General features: G+C 38.8%; 1 long non-coding RNA gene across 1 annotated transcript in view; it reads right to left on the minus strand.

Moving 5' to 3' along the window:
* LOC149212206 (uncharacterized) overlaps positions 1–8,514 on the minus strand; it is a 288,442-nt gene extending 279,928 nt beyond the window's left edge. Inside the window, exon 1 of the long non-coding RNA XR_016250218.1 lies at positions 8,436–8,514. This is a non-coding gene — a long non-coding RNA (uncharacterized LOC149212206). The remainder of the gene's footprint in view (positions 1–8,435) is intronic.
* Positions 8,515–9,494: the final 980 nt, after the last annotated feature.

Raw genomic sequence — 9,494 nt, forward strand, 5'->3', positions numbered from 1 at the left:
TTAGTGTCTTTTCCGTGAATACCTGTAGTAACCATTTACAACTAGTTTTATTATGAAAAAGAAAAGAAAAACTAAAACTATTCTACAAAATAGAAGAATAACCTTCTATGGAAAATATATTTTAAGGATTTGTCCATTAACAGGCAAAGAATCCCTTCTACCTGCTAAATCTTGCAACACAAACGTTGATGGACCTATGACTTCAACAATCTGAAAAGGACCAAGCCACATCTTTTGAAATTTTGTATGTTTGCCCTTTTATTCATGAGCCTTATCCCATTTCAAAACTAAATCTCCCATCTGAAAATTTTTTCTGGTCATTATGCTTGAATCAAAAGAGGATTTTATTAGCGCTTGGTGATGAGCATGGGTTTTCTTAGCTTGTTCTCATTGTTCTTCTAATTTAATTATTTCCATTTGTCTTAGTTGTATGGAGGAAGTAGATACTTCATCAATGTATTGTACTAAAGACAAAGAGGGGATGACTAAGTGAGTTGGAAGAACCACTTCCTTCCCATAAACTAAATTAAAGGGAGAAGTGCTGATTGAAGCTGTCTTCATTATTCTATCTGCCCATAAAGCATTTACCAAAGCTTTGTGCCAATTCTTTTGGTTCTGGTCAACTGTTCTTTTAATAATCCTGATTAGGTTTTTATTTGTTGACTTTGTTAACCCATTACCTTGCGGATAGTAATTGGTCGAATATTTCAGTTTGAACCCTCTTTTAAGTGCAAACTCAGTCATTGCATTTCCAGAAAAGTATGATGCATTATCAAACATTAAAGCCGTTGGCAATCCAAACCTAGTGATTATAAATTGATCTATGAATTCAATGATGTTTTCAGAATTAGTTGTCTTGAGAGGAACTGCTTCTACCCATTTAGTAAAATAATCTGTTGCCATGAGGATGTATCTATGCTGCTTAGAAGAGTGAGGAATGATCTCACCTATTATGTCCAAGCCCCACTAACTGAATGGTTGCTCGATGTTTACCGGCTGTAGTGGCATGGATGGTTTCTTTTGTCTCACAGCAGTAGTTTGGTAGACTTGACATTTTCTCACGTAACGGTGTGAGTCTTTGAACAATGTAGGCCAGTAATATCCTGCACGTAAGATCTTATGTGCAGTAGCATCTCCAGCGTAGTGTCCACCCGCTGGTCCATCATGGAGTTCCTGCAAAACTTTTTCAGCTTCAGTTTTTTCAAGACATCTAAGAAGAACAGAATCATAATTTTTTCTAAAAAGAATATCATTTATGAGCTGATATTGTTTAGCTTTCAATCTCAGAGCTCTTTTCTTAGTGTGATCCAGGTGTGATGGAGCATACCCGTTCTTAAGATAATAAATGATATCAGCGTACAATGATTCTACAACGTTTAGGCTTACCTCATACATTTGTACCTCTTCAGATGGAATTTTAGGAATTTGCGATGCTCCAGCCAACATTTTGTAGAAGCCTTGACCTCTTACAATGTTTGATGGTTTGATCTCAAGGTCGTATTCCTGTAAAGCAGTGATCCAATTTGCTCTTTTCTCACCCATATCCTTATGTACTAGAAGATTTCTTACCGCTGGAAATGGTACTATGATCTTAGTATGGGTTTTAAGTAAGAAAGGTCTGAAATATTTGACTTCTTTGAAAACAGCATAGGCATGTTTCTCCACGCCTGAATAATTGAGTTCAACACCTTGTAAATTCGAGCTAAAAAACGCAATTGGAGCTTCCGCTTTTTCTTGATTTGCTTGAGTTAGAATTGCAACATATGACTTCTCTGAGGCAAATGTGTATAAAACAAAAGATTCTGAAAAATTCAGGGTTGCTAAAGATGGAGCATTAATAATAGCTTGTTTAATCAGGTTGAATGCTTCATGTTCATCTTGACCCCATTTAAAATTTGAATTCTTTTTAATCATGGTTTGCAAAGGAGAGACAATTCGTGAAAAATCTGGGACAAATCTCTTTACAAAATTGATTTGACCAAGGAAAGATTGCATGGCTTTTTTATTATGAGGTAGGGATATTTCAGAAATTTCTTTGATTCTGTCAGGCTCAATGTGAATACCAGATTTTGACACTATGAATCCTAGAAGTTTCCCTTCACTTAATGCGAAAAAAGATTTCTTTGGGTTAAGTGAAATCCCATACCTTAAACATCGTTGAAAGATTTGTTTTAAGTCTCTGAGATGGTCGCTTCGCTTCTTGGAGTATACTGTTATATCATCCAAATAAATTACTACGGATTTGTTGACTAAACCCTTGAATGTGATGTCCATGGCTCTCCGAAATGTAGCGCCGACATTAATCAAACCAAATGGCATCTTCCGATATGCGTATGTGCTCCATTTAGTTCTGAAAGTGGTTTTCAACTGATCATCGGGATGTACCAGCACTTGATTGTATCCTGAAAATCCATCCAAGAAAGACATCAGTTCTGAGCCTGCTACTGCCTGTAATATCTGTTCCATAGGTGGGAGAGGAAAATTGTCTTTTTGAGAGGCTTTGTTAAGATTCCGAAAATCGATACAGATTCTAATATCTCCATTTTCTTTCTAACGGGTACCATATTGGAGACCCATTTGGAATGTCTGACGGGGAAAATTATCTTGGCTTTTAATAACTTATTTAGCTCAGTTTTTATCTGATTTTCTAAATTGGGGTGGTTCTTTCTCAGTTTCTGTTAGACAGGTTTTTCGTTGTCGATCATAGGAATAGTATGCTGAATGATGGAAGTGTCGTATGTCCTCAGCTCATCGTAATTCCAGGCAAAAACATTTTTATATTGTCTCAAAAGACGAATATACGCTAGTTTTTCTTCAGGGGTTAGGCCGATGCCTAGATTAATGTTTTGCGGTTTATCATCGGTTCCTAGGTTTACTACTTCATAGTTCAGAGTTGGATTGTAGAGCTTTGAATTGGTAGACCTTTTAAACCGGTTTTTCAAATCGTATAAGTCTTCCAACTTAACCACCGATTTAGGTATAGCATTATCAGTGCTATTTTGTTGCATTTGTCGATCGTGATGGTCTTCGTCAATTATCTGATTGGAGTATGATCCTTCAGAAGTGAGGAAATTTACAATATCAGGATCGTCATTGAATACTCTCCAATTTGTAATGTTGTCAGGGATGGACGGTCTAAAGATTAATTCTATTGAGAATCTATCTGGACTAAAATCTTCGGAGGCAATAAGCCTAGAGGCTACGTTAGCCAAAAGGTCTGCACTTGCGTTTTGGAGTCTCGGGATTGACGAAATATTGAATGCTATGAAATGCTCAGTCAGATCTTGTACTAAAGATTGATAGTGTTTTAAATGACCTGATAGGCAATGTATAGTGTTACGTACCTGTTTAACGACAATCTCAGAGTCTCTGAAGACTTGAAGATACTTGACGTTCAACCCGATTGCTTTGTATAGGCCTTGCACCAAGGCCTCATATTCTGCTGTATTTTTTGTGCAATCGAATTCGAGTCTGCATGTGAGCATGGTTTTATCTCCTTCTGGACTAATCAGCACGCATCCTGCTCCTGCTCCTTCGTTAGATTTAGAGCCATCAAAATATAATTTCCAAAACAAAGATGTATTTACAGGTTTATCTACAAAATTAACGCACTTTGAATTATCAGTTTGGGAAAAAATTTCGACTTGGGACAAAACTGAATTTTCTAAGTAAGGTGATGTGTGAGCATTGAAATTACCGAGAAAAGAATCTACCGAGTAATTGCCTATGATATTGTTGTTATACGATACTACTTCATTTTCTCCCTCTAATTCTGTTACTATGTACTTCTGGTGTAACTCTCGTTCAACCTTTATCTGATTTGGTTTACCGTTATAGGGTAACCACATGTGCGACCAGTCGGTTGCAAAGTATCCATGGAGTTTCTCAGACCAATCCCTGCTAAGAATTAAGCCATAGAATTCTGGGATATCAGCCACTAGAATGTCAATAACCTGTCATACCTTCGGGTTGGATGACAATCTTATGGTTACTTGATTAAGTTCGCCAATCACTTCGACTTGAGATCGATCAAGCTGAACTATGCGCACTGCGGATTTTTGTGGTTGAACATTCAACTTGGCACATATTGATTTGGGTAAAATATTCGATGAAGCACCGGAATCTACCAAACAATTGTGCACATTTTTATTGAAAATTTCATAAGTAAGAAGAAACGGGGGAGTGTGAGATCTTGATCTTCCTCCAATCAAGGCGATATCATTTGGATCAATCTTATTAATCGCGTCAGTTGGAGGTCTTCCCATGTTGTGGGAAGCTTGAGAGAGTACAGCGGTAGGCAAAGGTGCAATAGGCACGGCATGTAATTCTTTCATCATTATCTTCTGTTGATGTTTTAGTTTGCTCAATTCATAAAGAGTGATATTAGCCCTAGTCTTTTTCATGTCATCAATAATATTATACTCCATTTCATCCGACACTATGAGTGTTTTTGATGGAGTTGTTGGATCTGCTAGGACTGCGCTAGATTGAGTCGCTTTAGCGGTTGTTTTCTTTGTTGCGACTTTATCTTTTGTTGTAGAGCTTGCGCTCTTCTGCTTAGGGGTAGTTTGGGGAGGATCAAGCTGATTTTTGCTTCTTGTGCTAACTGGAAATACCTCTTGATCTTCTTCTTGTGGGAGGATGAAATCCCACATTCCTTGTAATTCCACAACTTCTTTGTCATTAGTCTGCCCTTCAGTGGCACTTTCTTCTTCTTCCTCTTCCTCAGTTTCAACATTTGAGATGGCATTGGGTGGTTTTGGATCCATTAAAGGACCTCTTTTAAAAGCTCTGAAGGGCTTTTTCGTTGAAGTTTCTGCTACTTGTTTTTTTATGTCAATCATCTCATTATACATGGTTTTTAATACTTTCTGCAATCCTTCCAAATCGAAAGGGTCTTTCGTTTGTTTCTTCTTGGAATCTTCCTTGAAGGTGACTTTTTTAGACTTGCGTTCCTCTATTGCGGATCTCTTTTCCAGGGCTATTACGCATTTCTCTACTGCTATCGCCTCTGTCAAGTTTTCAACTAAGGTTATTTTATTTGCCCTATCCACAAAGATTGCTAAGTTTGATGGTAAGGCAGTAATATACCATTCACATCGTACTTCTTCGCTGGGTTGGGAAGCAGTGGGAATTTTGTTGAGAATTTTATTGAACCGTAAATTGAAATCTTTGATAGGCTCTTTAACTTCGGCTTTAAGATTGGATAGGTCATTGATTAACGTTGCCGTTGATCTGTCATCACCAAAGTTGGTAGGGAATTTATTCTGGAAGATATCCCAACTTGTGATAGACCCGGAGGGTAATGAAAGGTACCATGACCCGGTTGTCCCTTGCATTGTATAGGGAAAAAGCCGAAAAATAGCGTCCTCATTAGTGACTCCGTTGAGGTTGACAGAAAGCATGAAATTGTTAATGTGTTCTTCCGCTAGCATGCCTGCTTCTGGATTGAATTTGGGCAGCCATTTCTCAGGATGGGCCGGTATTTGACTCAAGGGTGGAGGCATTAAAACTGCCCCAGGATTGTTCCATGGAGACTGGGCCATCGCTGAGCTACTAGTAAATGAAAGTGCGGAAGATGATCCCAGTGGTTTGGAAGATGAGGATACTATGAGCGTAGATGATTGAAGAGGGGTTGTGGGAGTTTCGGTAGACGGATGGATGATGGTTTGGAATGGAGGTGTGGGTGGTTGACTTCGCGGTGAGGTAGTTGAAATGGGTGATGTAGACGAAAGAGTCTCACTGTCAGACTCTTGTGGTGATTTCCTCGCTCGTTTCCTGGTGGGAAGAGGCAACTCAGTTGGCTGGATGCCAAATTTTTCACTCTTTAACCTGGTTAGGGGATGAGCAGGATTGTACTGCGAAGTCACACTGCTTTGAGATTTATCAGACTCCTGAGGAGAAATGGAAAATCCTTGAAGTTTGTGAATTAGAGATTCAACTCCAGGAGGTTCAATGGTAAACTGGTCTGAAATATCAGGATGTGTAGCAGCGATTGATACTCGAGCGACTTCTGACTCTGGATTTAAATATACTGGAGAAGTCGGGGGAGATGATGAGGGCGATTTACTCTCAGAATGGTATTTAGATTTTGATTTAGGTGCCATTCATAGTTCTGCCCTCCTTCTAGTGCCAAATATGTTGAGGCCCCGAAAATCGGGTCGACAACAAGGGAGATACCCACTCGGTCCGAACCTTGGTTGGCAGCTCCTTATCCGTTTGGTATAGCGGGTCCAACTGGGGATAATGGGACCAGTTTCCCAATCTAAGGGTGTGTGTGTGTGCAGAGTTGGATGATGCTGATCTAAGAGTTCTAAGCTACTTTAATCTAACTTTATGCTATCGTAATCTAATGAAAACAACACATCTAATCTATGCTAACTCGGGCTGTAATTCTTTTATTATGCGATCTAAAGAGATTTCAAATAATAACTGGTAATAAAGATCATTCAGCTATCATAAGAATGGAAATCAATTGAGATGAACTACTTTGCATAAAAAGTTAGGCAAAACAGTTGTGAACAGCCTATCGCATAATAAGTTATTCATATGTCAGACATAAATAAATGGCTCCACCATACAAAAGTGCCAAATGGTAACTCACACATTCATGCAATAACATATAAACAACTGAAAACTGTATATCACTGTAAGAATATAAGCAGAAATGGTCAAGAGATAAAAGTACCATTTATGACTGGTCCTACTCATAAGCTTCAAGCAACAATGGTTTATCTATCCTTGTTCTAACATCTACTAAGAGTACTAAAGTGCAACATTAGTAGCAGATATCAAAGGCAAATATCAATAAACCTTGATCCATCCATTCATCAAAACCCCCTCCGAGGGTGCAAAAGTGCATGTTCTGAGGACAATTTTTTGACAAATTTTTGGACCCTTCTCTAAATGCATGAGAAGGGTTTAAATACTGCTAACTAAATAACTTAATTACATAAATTTAGGATACGGTTTAAATGACCGCCCTTTTTCTTAAGCAAAATTATTTCTAAAAACTGAATCTAATTCCTAACTATTTATGCATTTGCTCCTTAACGTTGTGAACACTCAACATTTGTCTGGGAAGAGTCGGCTGGTTGCCTTCTGCTTTTGTTTGAGTTACGCAAATAGAAATGGCAAGCGCTGGCACCATTTCAGCAAACTAGAAGATATTTTTGAGAATCTTCCTCTGGCTGGGTGGATTTACTGCGTGTATACTTGGTAATAACCCAAATTTCCCTCAAACTGCTTCTGCTTTTGCTATCTCGTTTTCCGGACTTGTGGATGACTAAGAAAGTTAGGGACTTTGCTTTCTGAACAATTTTCTTAGCGATGCCTCTGTTCTTTATTCTGGGATTTTCTTGTGCGTTTTCCTTCTTCAGCGCCTTTTCCTTTACCGGGTATAAGCTTCAGGATTTTTTGTAAACATGCTGCTTTTGTGAGATTTTGACTCTGAGTGTTGAATCGCCTATTGATATCAGCATCTGTTCAGTAATACTCTGAAATCCACGTTTCTGTTGCATGCGGTGTCCGTCAATGAGGACATCTCTTCTCTGTTCTCTGAGCTTTGACACTTTCCCCTTTTCCTTAGATGTTTCCTGCTCATTACTTCATATTGCTTCCTGTTCTTCATTCCTGCAGGTCACGCAAAGGAAAAGAGTAATGATAATAAATATTGATACGAAACCTCTAACCTCTATGAATGTATAAAATCATGACACCCATCATGAACTGACTCTTTGAAAAACACAAAATTGTCCTTCATTGACACTTTCGCATAAGCTCATTAATATCCTTTAAGGCGCGCGCCCAATTTTTGGTTTATGGACAACTTTCCTTGAATGATGCGCCGAGGAAAATTTGCGATGGGTGATTTCTGCGACTCGCATCGCAGCATCGCAGATCGCGTTATCAAGATGCGCCATCACAGAGTTTCCTGATCAGCTTAGCGCAGCATCGCGTTATCGCGTTGATCGCATGTATTGCAAGATCGCAGATTGCATGTATCACAAGATCGCAGATCGCATGTATCGCAAGATCGCAGATCGCAGATCAATGCAATTTGTTAGGTTTTTATGTACTGCTGATGCGATGTTGCGATATGCGATGTCGCATATCGGCCATCGGAGATTTATTAAGATTTTCATTAATGGGCGCTTCTTAATGTATGCGATGCGATGGTTTTCGCGTTGCTTCTTCGCAGTTTATTATGCTCATAAGGAAATGCTTTATTCTCTTCTCGCGATGTGATATATTTTTAAGGAGTATAATACAAAAAGTTTTATAAAATGTTTTTTGGATTTTTTACTAAGGGTCCCCACTTGCTTAGTGTTATTGCTAATACTAAACAAAGAGGGGGGTTGTTGGTGGCCACAACACCACAACATATACATTCTATCGAAGATTTCCTTAGGTTAGAACCAATTAACAGGGCCTACCTCTTAGTCTGCTTATCCTGTTTGATGATGTCCTTGCTTGCTCAGTCCAGCTATCTCTCACTTTCTTCTTCAAGCACCTGAAATCATTAAACAACAACAAACATAAAATGTGATAATAGACGAATTGTAATTCAACCTACTTAATAAGTCAAGAAACGTTAAGCCATGAATATGTAAGATGACAAATCATGTAGGAAATCAATCGATAGTTTCATATATTAATATCAAAGAGAGACTACAACCATTTGTCTTGACGTTGCAGTACTCCTCTGACAAGACCAGGTTCCCACACACTTCTGCTAGAATTCCGTGATGGCCTCAATCAACAATAGTTTTAAGGCTCTTCCCTTTAGGCTTCACTCCAAACCAAATCACACTTCTCCCTCACACAACTCGATAGCTACAACTAGTAATAGCTTGTTGTCTACTCCAAACAAAAATAGCATTAGCACACCAATATCAACACTAGCTTCTGCTTGGGAAGAAGGGAGATTTATATAGGAAAATGGATGGAAGATGGATCCTTTTCTCATGGGAGAAGGGCTTATCCCTTGAGGTATTTCCATCATTATAGGGGAAAGGTGCCCAAATTGACATCCTTGACCCCTTCTAGCCAAACCATTTACCATACTTCCGTTATGAAGCTTCTAGAGCTCAAAGCTTCGGCTCCTAATTTAGAAAACTTTCCATAATAGGACCAATGAGACTGGAACACAACTCAGTCACTCCGATTGGCACCATGGATAGTTCTAATCTTTGCACATCGGTGCAGGGAAGACAAAGGTCATTAGCATTGGTCTTGTAAACTGGGCAAAACAGAAGTTTCAGGGAAAATGGTGCAAAAGGGAATTAATCTGCTCATGAAGAGGGACACAATGAGAGTTTCTTCATAGATGAAAAGCATGTGGGGTTCACTATAGAGGTCCTTCAAGATCAAGGAACGGGGAGTACAGGGACAATGACAAAATGTTGTGTAACAACTAGTGAAGGATCAAGGGAAATATTTTGATACCCATCGGAAGATGAGGTTGAGAAGATGTAAGGTTTTCCAACTCGTTG

The sequence above is a fragment of the Pinus tabuliformis genome, chromosome 1_1 (genome assembly GCF_031772625.1).
Source record: "Pinus tabuliformis cultivar Carrire ecotype Pingquan chromosome 1_1, CPIR1, whole genome shotgun sequence".
NCBI classification, from domain to species: domain Eukaryota; kingdom Viridiplantae; phylum Streptophyta; class Pinopsida; order Pinales; family Pinaceae; genus Pinus; species Pinus tabuliformis.